This window comes from Salmo salar, chromosome ssa13 (genome assembly GCF_905237065.1).
Source record: "Salmo salar chromosome ssa13, Ssal_v3.1, whole genome shotgun sequence".
In the NCBI taxonomy this organism is placed as follows: Eukaryota; Metazoa; Chordata; class Actinopteri; order Salmoniformes; family Salmonidae; genus Salmo; species Salmo salar.
In genome coordinates this window covers 46,666,195-46,683,288 of record NC_059454.1, presented here as the reverse complement: position 1 = coordinate 46,683,288, position 17,094 = coordinate 46,666,195, and the positions used below count along the sequence as shown (strand labels likewise).

General features: G+C 42.6%; 1 pseudogene; it reads left to right on the top strand.

Moving 5' to 3' along the window:
- Nucleotides 1-17,094, top strand: part of LOC106567298 (serine/threonine-protein kinase mTOR-like) — a 153,861-nt pseudogene that overhangs the window by 127,077 nt on the left and 9,690 nt on the right.

The window sequence follows — 17,094 nt, the reverse complement described above, 5'->3', positions numbered from 1 at the left end:
CACGTCTCCTGATGTACTGGCCTGTCTCCTGGTAGCGCCTCCATGCTCTGGACACTACGCTGACAGACACAGCAAACCTTCTTGCCACAGCTCGCATTGATGTGCCATCCTGGATGAGCTGCACTACCTGAGCCACTTGTGTGGGTTGTAGACTCCGTCTCATGCTACCACTAGAGTGAAAGCACCGCCAGCATTCAAAAGTGAGCAAAACATCAGCCAGGAAGCATAGGAACTGAGAAGTGGTCTGTGGTCACCACCTGCAGAACCACTCCTTTATTGGGGGTGTCTTGCTAATTGCCTATCATTTCCACCTGTTGTCTTTTCCATTTGCACAACAGCATGTTAAATTTATTGTCAATCAGTGTTGCTTCCTAAGTGGACAGTTTGATTTCACAGAAGTGTGATTGACTTTAAGTCAATCACACCTTTATTTTTTTGAGCAGTGTATTAAGATGGGCAAAAGAACACAGATATTAGAAGGCCAGCATCCCGGAGTCGCCTCTTCACTGTTGACATTGAGACTGGTGTTTTGTGGGTACTATTTAATAAAGCTGCCAGTTGAGGACTTGTGAGGCGTCTGTTTCTCAAACTAGACACTCCAATGTACTTGTCCTCTTGCTCAGTTGTGCACCATGGCCTCCCACTCCTCTTTCTATTCTGGTTAGAGACAGTTTGCACTGTTCTGTGAAGGGAGTAGTACACAGCGATCTTCAGTTTCTTGGCAATTTCTCACATGGAATAGCCTTCATTTCTCAGAACAAGAATAGACTGACGAGTTTCAGAAGAAAGTTCTTTGTTTCTGCCAATTTTGAGCCTGTAATTGAACCCATAAATGCTGATTCTCCAGATACTCAACTAGTCGAATGAAGGCCAGTTTTATTGCTTCTTTAATCAGAACAACAGTTTTCAGCTGTGCTAACATAATTGCAAAAGGTTTTTCTAATGATAAATTAGCCTTTTAAAATGATAAACTTGGATTAGCTAACACAACGTGCCACTGGAACACAGGAGATGGTTGCTGATAATGGGCCTTTGTACGCCTATATAGAAATTCCATAAAAAATCTGCCGTTTCCAGCTACAATAGTCATTTACAACATTAACAATGTCTACACTGTATATAAGAGTGTGCAAAGTTGTCATCAAGGCAAAGGGTGGCTACTTTGAAGAATCTCAAATATAAAATATATTTTGATTTGTTTAACACTTTTTTGCTAACTACATGATTCCATGTGTTATTTCATAGTTTTGATGTCTTCACTACTATTCTACAATGTAGAAAATAGTAAAATTAAAGAAAAACCCTTGAATGAGTAGGTGTGTCCAAACTTTTGACTGGTACTGTATTTAAAACCATGTTGTTGCCTGTTTTGCATGTTATTTTGACATTAACACGTGTCACATATCGGTTTGCAAACAATGTAAAAAAAAAAAGAACAAAATCATTGAGTTAATAAAGCCGCATACAAACATGGTCTCTTTTTTGCTTTATTGAGTAAGGCAGCTCCAAAATGCAGGTGTTTCAGGCTAGCTCAGTGCTTTCTGTGGTGGGGCAGCCAGGGGAAAATACGAAGCGTAGGGGTTGGTAATGTTCTCTATTTGCTCCGTGATTGGCTCAGTGTTCTGTCACTCAGGGGGACACTTTGTCATTGCAAAATCTACAGGAGACCTCAAATTCAAGCCCCTTGGGTGCTGCCATAGATTTACATTAGATGTGCCCATCAAAGAAGGCTCAAGGTCATTGGCCACAGATAAAATGTCAAATCACGTTATATCTACCGTATATCTTGATTGGACTAATCATGTCAACATCATACTTACAAAATCTTAGCTAGCAAGTGTTGTGGCTAATTTCTGCATTACCAAATGAGGAGAGTTACAAACTTCACACACCAGTCAGAGTTATACTTATAACTACATCTTTAATAATTAAGAGCTTTTTGCAAAAGCCCTTTGACTTTCAATGATGCGCTATCTCTAATGAACCATTGAAAAAGTGATTACACAAAAGTACAAAGATCTTTTATAGCCAAGATACACCCCTCTCAACGTACATGACGAACCACAGATACATAGAATGGGTCACAAGGTTAAGTTTTGTATGAAAGATATCTATAAAACATAGCAGACAGCAACTGCTGTATCAACAGTGTTCATTGTATAGACCAGTGTCTGGTCCTCCTACTCCAAACTGGAACCGTCTCTCCCTGGTACGGTATAGAACAGAACCATTAGCTCATCCAATGGCATAAATCAAATGACAACTCTAGATACTCCCATCTCAAGTAAACCCCCTCTTGACTCCACTCCTGAACAAGCTCACTGAGGGGAGTGAGCCTCTATGTCATACACTATCCCTCAATGCCAAAGGAGGGAGTGACTTGCGCACAGACATTGTGGAGACATGTAATTGGTTCCCCATTCATCACGCCATCCATTCACATGTTTTAACAGATACATGCACATATGACAAGTATCTCACATAAGCATATTATGCAAATAAAACATCTTAATTATCTATGTTACCCAAGTAATTCTGATTCATCCGCCACACAAGCTAGACAAGCAGTCATCATCATAAATCATGTCGACAATCTACTAGAACAGGTATTCCCAAACTGGGGTTTCACTGCCAAAAATAACATTAAACCATCTAGTGTTCAGCAAAATAACAACACAATGTCAAAGACAGGTAGCCAAGTCAAATAATTATCATCCAATCCCATTAACTGTTACTCTCGCAGGAATTCCGCAAACGGTCCGTATGTAGCCAAACATAACCGCTGCTCATTCTGTTTGCTTGAAAATGGATAAAAGGCCCATGGAGACACATACCATGTCTACTGGTAGTACAACACCTGCACCTGTCAACGACGCAAGTTCTGCTTCCACGAGCACATCCAATGCTAGCATCAGTAATTATACATTTGTTGTTAGCCCAGCTACCATGGACACTGACAGTTGTGAATCTGATGCAGCCGAAGAGCTAGTGCCCCCTTAACCTGGAAAGCACCGAACAACAGACAAGGATGTTGGACCTAAGTCCTCCACAATAGTATGGGGCTTGCCTGTCCTAGCCACTCGGTAGCTCACCATATAAGACACTTCTAACCCATTCTTATTAAATGGTATCTGTTGCTTTTATACATGTCTTACTACTCGAAAGACGTCTTAATTCTTGCTCAAACTCACGTGGCTTATTTTTCAAAGTGGCATGTTTTGTTTCAACAACAAGCCAGGGAATTCTATGCGTTACAGCTGGATGACGTGGCGGGCCTGACACAGCTCGTGGTACATGTCCGTTATGTTTATGGGGGTCAATTAAGGAAGACATCCTCTTCTGCAAACCACTGGAAACCAGGACAACAGGAGAGGATATTTGTGACTTACCACCTGGATTTGGTCTTAAGTAACAACATTTACATTTCTGTTTTTTACATTGGATAAAAGTAGAGACACAATGGTATATAATTTGAGGAAACAATGGGAAAGTAGTTCTGCTTTGATAGTTGATCAACTTGTAAACTCACTTTTGAGAAAACTGTCTTTCAATGTTTTGGTACTACTATTGGAGAGCCCTTTGTCTACACCCATTCAGCATTGTTCACACCCTCTTAAGGGTTGATCCGAGCATTCTGTACTAACTTGCCAGCTACTTCCAGACATCTAAGAGAGAGAGAACAGCTCACTGAACATTACTCGCCCTAGCAGATCTAGTTACGCTGTCATGTTATCCAGAGAGTTGGTAACAGCAACCTTGCTGTCCGATTGTCCGTTCGTAAATTCAGAGCGTTTTGCATTCAGAGAGCACACTGGACACTCTGTCCAATAAGTAGGGTTGTTCCGAAAGCTCTGACCTCACAACGACAGTCAACCACCCAAGCTAACTGGCTAACATTGGCTAGCTACTTCCAGACACATAATGAGAGAACACCCCACTCGGACCATTTTACTCCCCCTAGCAAAGCTGGTTAGGCAGTTTTCATGTTATCCAGAGCGTTGATGACTGTAACTGTGCTACTGGCAACAACTGAATTAATCTTTGTTTGCCGACGTTTACTGACACCGAACATATTCAACGGGTGTTGAGCGTTCAAAAATCCATCAGTTATTATGCACTCTGACACACTAAGACTAAAGTCCTTTGTTAATAAATGTAGCTAGATAGCTAGCTAGGTAAACAATTTATCCCAATGCATGATGTAACATTAGTTAGCGAGCCAGCCAGCTAATGTTAGCTAGCTAGCTAACAGTACACTAACTTGAAATGAAAAGTCTTTGTCAAAATTGGAGACTTTTGTGAAAGACATGTAGCTAGCTAGCTAAACAATAGCAACAACTCATGATGTTACTACCCTGCATGAATCTGCAGGTAGCTAACCAACCAGGTTCTATGGCTATAACTAGTCAAGCAAATGTGTCTGAGATACGAAGAATAACAGTACACTTGAAATGAAACCACTTTCTGTCAATATTAGAATCGTGTAATAACTGAAAATGTAGCTAGCTAGATTATCTTACCAGTATACGTCATGCTTGGACGCATCTCCTGTCTGGTGCCGTGCATGGTTGACCTTAGTTTGACGATGTAACCCAGACTGGTGTTTTATCCATCTCCTTAGCTATCATACTTGAATTCCACTGATTTCAAAACTCGGTCCTCCAGAAAGTGGAGAGCATACACATATTGTTAGCTAGCGAGCCAGCCAGCTAACGTTAGCTAGCTAACTGTACACTTTAACTTGCCATTAGGTTTATGCAGTTTTACTTAGCGATACATTTTATAAAAAACTGCGTTTGACACAATTACCTAGACATACTGACCAACTCTAATAGACAGACTCGTGCTATATGGCAGACCAATCCAAACTCATCTCTCGGCATGCCCAGCCCACTCATTATCTCAGCCAATCATGGCTAGTGGGAAGGTTGCTCTATTTTTCTGTGGCTAAACCAACTAGGCTCGTAATTGAACCATTTTATTCATAGTTACAGATGGCATACACGTTTGATATGAAGGCACATGAAAGTTTACATGTTCGAGAAGGCATTTCGCCCAAAAGACGCATTTTGATAAAAACAGCTCTCCTGTGAAGTCGTGACTTGCAACATACGCCTAGTTTCCTGAATCGGGTCACATTTTTAAAGTACTGGACAGCTTTGTGACATCAAATGGACTTTGTATCTGTACTGATGGCACAAAAGCCATGACAGGGAGACATAGTGAAGTCGTAACATGCATGCAAGCTGTTGCTCCCGACGCCACTTGGGTACACTGCAGCATCCACCGAGAGGCTCTTGCTGCCAAAGGAATGTCTGACAGCTTGAAAGACGTTTTGGACACTACAGTGAAAAGGGTTAACTTTGTTAAAGCAAGGCCCCTGAACTCTCGTGCATTTTCTGCATTATGCAATGATATGGGCAGGGACCATGTAATGCTTTTACAACATACAGAAGTGCGCTGGTTATCAAGGGGCAAAATATTGACACATTTTTTTAAATTGAGAGATGAGCTTAAGGTTGTCTTTACTGACCATAATTTTCACTTGTCTGACCACTTGCAAGACAACGAGTTTCTCAAAAGACTGGCCTATCTGGGTGATGTTTTTTCTCGCTTGAATGATCTGAATCTAGGATTACAGGGACTGAGTATCCTGCCTTGGCAAATCACGCTGTTAAGACACTGATGCCCATTGCAACCACGTACCCATGTGAGAGTGGATTCTCGGCCCTCACTAGCATGAAAAATAAATACAGGCACAGACTGTGTGTGGAAAATGATTTAAGACTGAGACTCTCTCCAATACAACCCAACATTGCAGAGTTTTGTGCATCCTTTCAAGCAAACCCTTTTAACGTTGTGAGTTGTTCACAATTTTGTAAGATGGCTAAATAAAGAGCAAAATTATTGATTATTATATTATTATTTGTGCCATGGTCCTATAAGAGCTCTTTGTCACTTCCCACGAGCCGGGTTGTGACAAAAACTCACACTCGCTCTTACATTTAGTAAATGTATCGTATAGTGTCTGTGTGGCAGGCTTACAATGATGGCAAAAAAAAACATTTGAGAGTGTGCTGACCCTAGTGCTAGAGGGGGTACGCAGCTGGAGGTTGAATGTTTGAAGGGGTACGGCAATATAAAAAGTTTGGGAACCAATCTACTAGAAAATCCTAAATTGTTGTCATATGAAGAGAAATCATTACATTTACATTTAAGTCATTTAGCAGACGCTCTTATCCAGAGCGACTTACAAATTGGTGCATTCACCTTATGATATCCAGTGGAACAAACACTTTACAATAATGCATCTAAATCTTTTAAGGGGGGGGGGGGGTTAGAAGGATTACTTTATCCTATCCCAGGTATTCCTTAAAGAGGTGGGGTTTCAGGTGTCTCCGGAAGGTGGTGATTGACTCCGCTGTCCTGGCGTCGTGAGGGTGCTTGTTCCACCATTGGGGTGCCAGAGCAGCGAACAGTTTTGACTGGGCTGAGCGGGAACTGTGCTTCCTCAGAGGTAGGGGGGCCAGCAGGCCAGAGGTGGATGAACGCAGTGCCCTTGTTTGGGTATAGGGCCTGATCAGAGCCTGAAGGTATGGAGGTGCCGTTCCCCTCACAGCTCCGTAGGCAAGCACCATGGTCTTATAGCGGATGCGAGCTTCAACTGGAAGCCAGTGGAGAGAGCGGAGGAGCGGGGTGACGTGAGAGAACTTGGGAAGGTTGAACACCAGACGGGCTGCGGCGTTCTGGATGAGTTGTAGGGGTTTAATGGCACAGGCAGGGAGCCCAGCCAACAGCGAGTTGCAGTAATCCAGACGGGCGATGACAAGTGCCTGGATTAGGACCTGCGCCGCTTCCTGTGTGAGGCAGGGTCGTACTCTGCGAATGTTGTAGAGCATGAACCTACAGGATCGGGTCACCGCCTTGATGTTAGTGGAGAACGACAGGGTGTTGTCCAGGATCACGCCAAGGTTCTTAGCACTCTGGGAGGAGGACACAAGGGAGTTGTCAACCGTGATGGCGAGATCATGGAACGGGCAGTCCTTCCCCGGGAGGAAGAGCAGCTCCGTCTTGCCGAGGTTCAGCTTGAGGTGGTGATCCGTCATCCACACTGATATGTCTGACAGATATGCAGAGATGCGATTCGCCGCCTGGTTATCAGAAGGGGGAAAGGAGAAGATTAATTGTGTGTCGTCTGCATAGCAATGATAGGAGAGACCATGTGAGGATATGACAGAGCCAAGTGACTTGGTGTATAGCGAGAATAGGAGAGGGCCTAGAACAGAGCCCTGGGGGACACCAGTGGTGAGAGCGCGTGGTGCGGAGACAGATTCTCGCCACGCCACCTGGTAGGAGCGACCTGTCAGGTAGGACGCAATCCAAGCGTGGGCCGCGCCGGAGATGCCCAACTCGGAGAGGGTGGAGAGGAGGATCTGATGGTTTACAGTATCAAAGGCAGCAGATAGGTCTAGAAGGATGAGAGCAGAGGAGAGAGAGTTAGCTTTAGCAGTGCGGAGAGCCTCTGTGACACAGAGAAGAGCAGTCTCAGTTGAATGCCCAGTCTTGAAACCTGACTGATTAGGATCAAGAAGGTCATTCTGAGAGAGATAGCAGGAGAGCTGGCCAAGGACGGCACGTTCAAGAGTTTTGGAGAGAAAAGAAAGAAGGGATACTGGTCTGTAGTTGTTGACATCGGAGGGATCGAGTGTAGGTTTTTTCAGAAGGGGTGCAACTCTCGCTCTCTTGAAGACGGAAGGGACGTAGCCAGCGGTCAAGGAGGAGAAATTATATAATCCTTCTAAATTGTTGTCATATGAAGAGAAATTATAGATAAAATGTATCAGTGCTCATTGGCCATTGGACATAAACATTGCACAACAATTTCAACAATGAGTGGTTTGGAAGGAATCAGTAGTTAACTGCAAGCATTGCAAAGCAATCACTACTCTGCTATTCAGTGGAGCGGGTGTGTGGTCCAAGTCTGAGTTTAAGGATCTCTTTTCCAAGCTTAAAAGCAAGAACATTCACATGCAATGGGCCAGAAAAGGTTGAATACATTGGCCATGCTGTCAATCCAGCATGACTTCTGCCGCGTTCAAAACAACTGGAAACTCGGAACTGGGAAATTTCAGACTTCGGTAAGTTCAAGACAACTGGGAACTCTAGAATAAAAAGAGCTCAGAATGGGGAAAATACGTTTTGAACGGTCATCCAACTCAGAATTCCAAATCGGGAACTCTGGCTTCTTTCCAGAGCTCTGGCCTGAAGATCACTGACGTCATGATTCAACTTTGTTTTTTTCCAAGTTCCCAGTTGTCTTGAAAGCACCATAAATCCAGAGAACGGCAGAATTTGATGACAAAATTTGGTCCACAAAAAGGACAGCTGCGCCACCTTCCTGTTGTGAGCACAGCACAGCAAGGTGAGTCCAAAAAAGTATTGTATGCTGCTGCATAAATGATGTAATATGCCAGGGAGATACAGTTGAAGTCAGAAGGTTATATACACCTTAGCCAAATACATTTAAACTCAGTTTTTCACAATTCCTGACATTTAATCCTAGTAGACATTCCCTGTCTTAGGTCAGTTAGGATCACCACTTTATTTTAAGAATGTGAAATGTCAGAATAATAGTAGAGAGAATTAGTTATTTCAGCTTTTATTTCTTTCATCACATTCCCAGTGGATCAGAAGTTTACATACACTCAATTAGTATTTGGTAGCATTGCCTTTAAATTGTTTAACTTGGTTCAAACGTTTTGGGTAGCCTTCCACAAGCTTCCCACAATAAGTTGAGTGAATTTTGGCCCATTCCTCCTGACAGAGCTGGTGTAACTGAGTCAGGTTTGTAGGCTTCCTTGCTCGCACACGCTTTTTCAGTTCTGCCCACAAATGTTCTATAGGATTGAGGTCAGAGCTTTGTGATGGCCACTCCAATACCTCAAATTTGTTGTCCTTAAGCCATTTTGCCACAACTTAGGAAGTATGCTTGGGGTCATTGTCCATTTGGAAGACCCATTTGCGACCAAGCTTTAACTTCCTGAGTGATGTCTTGAGATGATGCTTCAACATATCCACATAATTTTCACTCCTCATGATGCCATTTATTTTGTGAAGTGCACCAGTCCTTCCTACAGCAAAGCACCCCCACAACATGATGCTGCCACCCCCGTGCTTCATGGTTGGGATGGTGTTCTTCGGCTTGCAAGTCTCCTCCTTTCTCCTCCAAACATAACAATGGTAATTATGGCCAAACAGTTCTATTTTTGTTTCATCAGACCAAAGGACATTTCTCCAAAAAGTACCATCTTTGTCCCCATGTGCAGTTGCAAACCGTAGTCTGGCTTTTTTATGGCGGTTTTGGACCAGTGGCTTCTTCCTTGCTGAGCGGCCTTTCAGGTTATGTCGATATAGGACTCGTTTTACTGTGGATATAGATACTTTTGTACCTGTTCCTCCAGCATCTTCACAAGGTCCTTTGCTGTTGTTCTGGGATTGATTTGCACTTTTCGCACCAAAGTACGTTCATCTCCAGGAGACAGAATGCATCTCCTTCCGGAGCGGTATGACGGCTTTGTAGAACCATGGTGTTTATACTTGCGCAATATTGTTTGTACAGATGAACGTGGTACCTTCAGGCGTTTATAATTTGCTCCCAATGATGAACCAGACTTGTGGAGGTCTACAATTGTTTTCTGAGTTCTTGGCTGATTTCTTTAGATTTTCCATGATGTCAAGCAAAGAGGCACTGAGTTTGAAGGTAGGCCTTGAAATACATCCACAGGTACACCTCCTATTGACTCAAATTATGTCAATTAGTCTCCAAGCTGTTTAAAGGCACAGTCAACTTAGTGTATGTAAACTTCTGACCCACTGGAATTGTGATACAGTGAATTATAAGTGAAATAATCTGTCTGTAAACAATTGTTGGAAAAATGACTTGTTTCACACAAAGTAGATGTCCTAACCGACTTGCCAAAACTATAGTTTGTTAACCTGTTAGGGCTAGGGGGCAGTATTTGCACGGCTGGATAAAAAAATGTACCCGATTTAATCTGGTTACTAATCCTACCCAGTAACTAGAATATGCATATACTTATTATATATGGATAGAAAACACCCTAAAGTTTCTAAAACTGTTTGAATGGTGTCTGTGAGTATAACAGAACTCATTTGGCAGGCAAAACCCTGAGACAGATTCTGACAGGAAGTGGATACCTGATGTGTTGTATTACCTTTAAACCTATGCCATTGAAAAACACAGGGGCTGAGGAATATTTTGGCACTTCCTATTGCTTCCACTAGATGTCACCAGCCTTTACAAAGTGTTTTGAGTCTTCTGGAGGGAGATCTGACCGAACAAGAGCCATGGAACGATGATGGCCCATTAGACACCTGGCGCGCTAGGTCATGCTGGGTACCCTCGTTCCAATACGTTTTAAAAGATTTTGCATTTGTCCGCCTTGAATTTTATTCATGTTCTGGTTAAAAAAGGCCCTAATGATTTATGCTATACAACGTTTGACATGTTTGAACGAACGGAAATATATTTTTTCCCCTCGTTCATGAAGTGAAGTCCGGCGGGCTTAGATCATGTGCTAACAAGACGGAGATTTTTGGACATAAATGATGAGCTTTTTTGAACAAAACTACATTCGTTATGGACCTGTGATACCTGGAAGTGACATCTGATGAAGAGAATCAAAGGTAATGGATTATTTACATAGTATTTTCGATTTTAGATCTCCCCAACATGGCGGCTAGTCTGTATCGCAACGCGTATTTTTCTGGGCGCAGTGCTCAGATTATTGCAAAGTGTGATTTCCCAGTAAGGTTATTTTTAAATCTGGCAAGTTGATTGCGTTCAAGAGATGTAAATCTATAATTCTTTAAATGACAATATAATATTTTACCAATGTTTTCTAATTTTAATTATTTAATTTGTGGTGCTGACTTGAATGCCGGTTATTGGAGGGAAACGATTTCCTGAACATCAACGCCACAGTAAAACGCTGTTTTTGGATATAAATATGAACTTGATAGAACTAAAAATGCATGCATTGTCTAACATAATGTCCTAGGAGTGTCATCTGTTGGAGATTGTAAAAGGTTAGTGGATAATTTTAGCTGATTTTATGGTTTTGGTGACGTCTGTCTTTGAATTGGCACAACATTACACACAACTCTTGTAAATGTACTGTCCTAACATACTCTAAATTTATGCTTTCGCCGTAAAACCTTTTTGAAATCGGAAAACGTGGTTAGATTAAGGAGATGTTTATCTTTCAAAGGGTGTAAAATAGTTTGAAAAATTAGAATTTTGACATTTATTTGGATTCAAATTTGCCGCTCTTGAAATGCACCTGCTGTTGATGGAGTGCACCACGGGTGGGACGCTTGCGTCCCACCTAGCCCATAGAGGTTAACAAGACATTTGTGGAGTGGTTGAAGAACGAGTCCAAAATTCACCCAATTTATTGTGGGGAGCTTGTGGAAGGCTCGCCGAAACGTTTGACCCAAGTTAAACAATTTAAAGGCGATGCTACCAAAAACTAACAGACCTGAGGGCGGGAGCTTCCTGTTTTAGTTTCTGTCTATAGGCTGGGAGCAACAAAATGGAGTTCGGAAAAGCTGACCACGGCTCCATTTTGTTTCTCCCAGCCTTTAGACTGACACTAAAACAGGAAGCTCCCGCCCTCAGGTCTGTTCAACGCTGCTCCGACAAATCGGATTCCACACTTCAAGATTGCTTCGATCACGTGGACTGGGATATGTTCCGCATTGCGGCGAACAATAACATTGACGAATACGCTGATTCGGTGTGCGAGTTCATTAAAACCTCTTGGGGCTAGGTGGGACGCTAGCGTGCCACCCGTGGTGCACTCCATCAACAGCAGGTGCATTTCAAGAGCGGCAAATTTGAATCCAAATAAATGTCAAAATTCAAATTTTTCAAAAATACAACTATGTTACACCATTTGAAAGATAAACATCTCCTTAATCTAACCACGTTTTACGATTTCAAAAAGGTTTTACGGCGAAAGCATAAATTTAGAGTATGTTAGGACAGTACATTTACAACAGTTGTGTGTAATGTTTTGTCAAGTCAAAGACAGGGTCACCAAAACCATAAAACCAGCTAAAATGATGCACTAACCTTTTACAATCTCCATCAGATAACACTCCTAGGACATTATGTTAGACAATGCATGCATTTTTAGTTCTATCAAGTTCATATTTATATCCAAAAACAGCGTTTTACTATGGCATTGATGTTGAGGAAATCGTTTCCTCCAATAACCGGCAGTCAAGTCAGCGTCAGAAATTAAATAATTAAAATTAGAAAACATTGGTAAAATATTATATTGTCATTTAAAGAATTATAGATTTACATCTCTTGAACGCAATCAACTTGCCAGATTTAAAAATAACCTTACTGGGAAATCACACTTTGCAATAATCTGAGCACTGCGCCCAGAAAAATACGCGTTGCGTATACAGACTAGACGTCATGTTGGGGAGATCTAAAATCGAAAATACTATGTAAATAATCCATTACCTTTGATTCTCTTCATCAGATGTCACTTCCAGGTATCACAGGTCCATAACGAATGTAGTTTTGTTCAAAAAAGCTCATCATTTATGTCCAAAAATCTCCGTCTCGTTAGCACATGATGTAAGCCAGCCGGACTTCTCGTCATGAACGAGGGGAAAAAATATATTTCCGTTCGTTCAAACATGTCAAACGTTGTATAGCATAAATCATTAGGGCCTTTTTTAACCAGAACATGAATAATATTCAAGGTGGACGAATGCATACTCTTTTATAACGTATTGGAACGAGGGTACCCAACATGAACTAGCGCGCCAGGTGTCTAATGGGCCATCATCGTTCCATGGCTCTTGTTCGGTCAGATCTCCCTCCAGAAGACTCAAAACACTTTGTAAAGGCTGGTGACATCTAGTGGGAAGTGCCAAAATATTCCTCAGCCCCTGTGTTTTTCAATGGGATAGGTTTAAAGGTAATACAACACATCAGGTATCCACTTCCTGTCAGAAAATGTCTCAGGGTTTTGCCTGCCAAATGAGTTCTGTTATACTCACAGACACCATTCAAACAGTTTTGGAAACTTTAGAGTGTTTTCTATCCATATATAATAAGTATATGCATATTCTAGTTACTGGGTAGGATTAGTAACCAGATTAAATCGGGTACATTTTTTTTATCCAGACGTGCAAATGCTGCCCCCTAGACCCAACAGGTTAACAAGTGCATCGGCGATATCGTACCCACAGCGTCTACATTCCCAAACTAGAAACCATGGATTGATGGCAGCATTCGAGCAAAACTGAACACGCGAACCACTGCTTTTAATCAGGGCAAGGTGACCGGAAACATGACCGAATACAAACAGTGTAGCTATTCCCTCCGCAAGGCAATTAAACAAGCTAAGCGTCAGTACAGAGACAAAGTGGAGTCGCAATTCAACGGCTCAGACACGAGAGTTATGTGGCAGGGTCTACAGTCAATCACAGACTACAAAAGAAAAACCAGCCCCGTCGCGGATCACGATGTCTTGCTCCCAGACAGACTGAACAACTTTTTTGCTCGCTTTGAGGACAATACAGTGCCACTGACACGGCCCGCTACCAAAACATGCGGGCTCTCCTTCACTGTAGCCAACGTGATTAAAACATTTAAACGTGTTAATGCTCGCAAGGCTGCAGGCCCAGACGGCATCCCCGGCCGCGTCCTCAGAGCATGCGCAGACCAGCTGGCTTGTGTGTTTACAGACATATTCAATCAATCCTTATCCCAATCTGCTGTCTCCACATGCTTCAAGAGGGCCACCATTGTTCCTGTTCCCAAGAAAGCTAAGGTAACTGAGCTAAATGACTACCGCCCCGTAGCACTCACTTCTGTCATCATGAAGTGCTTTGAGAGACTAGTCAAGGACCATATCACCTCCACCCTACCTGACACCCTAGACCCACTTCAATTTGCTTACTGCCACAATAGGTCCACAGACGACGCAATCGCCATCACACTGCACACTGCCCTAACCCATCTGGACAAGAGGAATACCTATGTAAGAATGCTGTTCATCGATTACAGCTCAGCATTCAACACCATAGTACCCTCCAAACTCATCATTAAGCTCGAGACCCTGGGTCTCGACCCCGCCCTGTGCAACTGGGTCCTGGACTTCCTGACGGGCCGCCTCTAGGTGGTGAGGGTAGGTAACAACATCTCCACCCTGCTGATCCTCAACACTGGGTCCCCACAAGGGTGCGTTCTCAGCCCTCTACTGTACTCCCTGTTCACCCATGACTGCGTGGCCATGCACGCTTCCAACTCAATCATCAAGTTTGCAGACGACGCTACATTGGTAGGCTTGATTACCAACAACAATGAGACGGCCTACAGGGAGGAGGTGAGGGCCCTCAGAGTATGGTGTCAGGAAAATAACCTCACACTCAATGTCAACAAAACAAAGGAGATGATCGTGGACTTCAGGAAACAGCAGAGGGAGCAGCCCACTATCCACATTGACAGGACAGTAGTGGAGAGGGAGGAGAGTTTTAAGTTCCACGGCGTACACATCACGGACAAACTGAAATGGTCCACCCACACAGACAGCGTGGTGAAGAAGGCGCAGCAGCGCCTCTTCAACCTCAGGAGGCTGAAGAAATTTGTCTTGTCACCAAAAACACTCACAAACTTTTACAGATGCACAATCGAGAGCATCCTGTCGGGCTGTGTCACCGCCTGGTACGGCAGCTGCTCCGCCCATAACCGGAAGGCTCTCCAGAGGGTAGTGAGGTCTGCACAACACATCACCGGGTGCAAACTACCTGCCCTCCAGGACACCTACACCACCCGATGTCACAGGAAGGCTAAAAACATCATCAAGGACAACAACCACCCGAGCCACTGCCTGTTCACCCCGCTATCATCCAGAAGGCAAGGTCAGTACAGGTGCATCAAAGCGGGGACCGAGAGACTGAAAAACAGCTTCTATCTCAAGGCCATCAGACTGTTAAACAGCCATCACTAACATTGAGTGGCTGCTGCCAACATACTGACTCAACTCCACCCACTTCAATAATGGAAAAATTGATGTAATCAATTTATCACTAGCCAATTTATATTATGTTTACTTACCCTACATTACTCATCTCTTATGTATATACTGTACTCTATACCATCTGATGTAATTAAATGTACCACTAGCCACTTTAAACAATGCCACTTTATATAATGTTCTCATACCCTACATTGCTCATCTCATATGTATATACTGTACACCATACCATCTACTGCATCTTGCCATCTTGATGTAAGGTATCACTAGCCACTTTAAACAATGTCACTTCATATAATGTTTTCATACCCTGCATTGCTCATCTCATATGTATGTACTGTACTCTATATCATCTACTGCATCTTGCCTATGCCATTTGGCCATCACTCATTTATATATTTTATGTACATATTCGTATTAATTCCTTTACACTTGTGTGTATAAGGTAGTTGTTGTGGAATTGTTAGGTTATATTACTTGTTAGATATTACTGCATGGTCGGAACTAGAAGCACAAGCATTTCGCTACACTTGCATTAACACCTGCTAACCATGTGTATGTGACAAATACATTTGATTTGATTTCTGAATGTGATGAAAGAAATAAAAGCTGAAATAAATAATTCTCTCTACTATTATTCTGACATGTCACATTCTTAAAATAAAGTGGTGATCCTAACTGACCTAAGACAGGGAATTGTTACTTGGATTATGTGTCAGGAATAGTGAAAACCTGAGTTTAAATGTATTTGGCTAAGGTGTATGTATACTTCTGACTTCAATTGTATTTAGGATTAGATTACATTTTAAGGCATTGCACACTCTTCACCTTTTAAGGTTTCACTAGCCACTCTACAAACACACCTCATAATTCTTGAGGCAACAAGCGAACATGACACCAGAAAAGGAGTGTTTCATACTTGCCGTTGCACTTCCTGACAAGGATTCTCGTTGTCTGTGGAATGTCGTGTCGGGAAAACAGCTGTGTAACTTTGTTAGCACCATTTTCTTCAGACGTTCTGACACACTTTCCCGAAAACAGGTCGGCACTGTGGAATGGTGCACACCTGGTCCGTGCACACACACACTGCCATCTCACCAGAATAATTCATTGTAATTTTAGAGCTATTCGTTTGAAAACTGGACACCTTACAAGGAAATTACCATGCAACCTGCAACCTTGGAATCTTCTGTCTGAGTTCTCGTGGTAACACAGAAGCGCTACTGGCACTATTTCTTCTCCGATGCAGACCGTTTTCTGTGTTTTTCTTAAGGAGAAGCGGTTTGTCAGAGAAACTGAACCGGTAGTGTATTTTCACATGGAAAAGCACTCAGCAAGATTAGGTAATGCTGATGGATAATTTATTACAAGTTCTATCTGGAAATAGTGCTCCACACAGTTAGGAGCTGAGGGGTGGATTGCTGTGCAGCACTCGCCAGTTCCTGGTGAGACGTGTTATAAACCAATCACGCGTTTGGCAATATTAAAAAGAGAAAGAAGATTGAAGTCGCGCAAAGACATTTATCAAACTTAGGTATCATTACCAAAAACGGCGGCGCATTACTTTAGCTACTGAAAGGTCTTAGAATCACTTGTGATTTTTAATTACAACTCTTCCCATCATTCTCCTTCATTTTAATTAATGGACTGCACTAGTACTGTGTTGGACATCCATTGCCAAGTCCCCCAGACAATTTGTGGTGACAGTGAGCACAGTGTATAAATGATAACTTTCCCAACATATTTAAGAAATTGTAACAACCGAACAGACTTTTCTCATAGTCAAGTAAAAATTGTACTCCCGAGTTTACCACAGATCTGGGCCTAAGGCCATGTCAGTGGCCAAAAAAGGCAATAAGGGGTAGAGAGGAGTGTGTGGACGCGCCTCCTCTGTGGCATCTTCTCTGTAGAGAGGGTAGATTGACTGCCAGGAAACACCACGTGGAAAGCATTCATCATACTAACAAACAAATGAAAGGGCCTGACTTACTGTAAGAGCTTCATATCA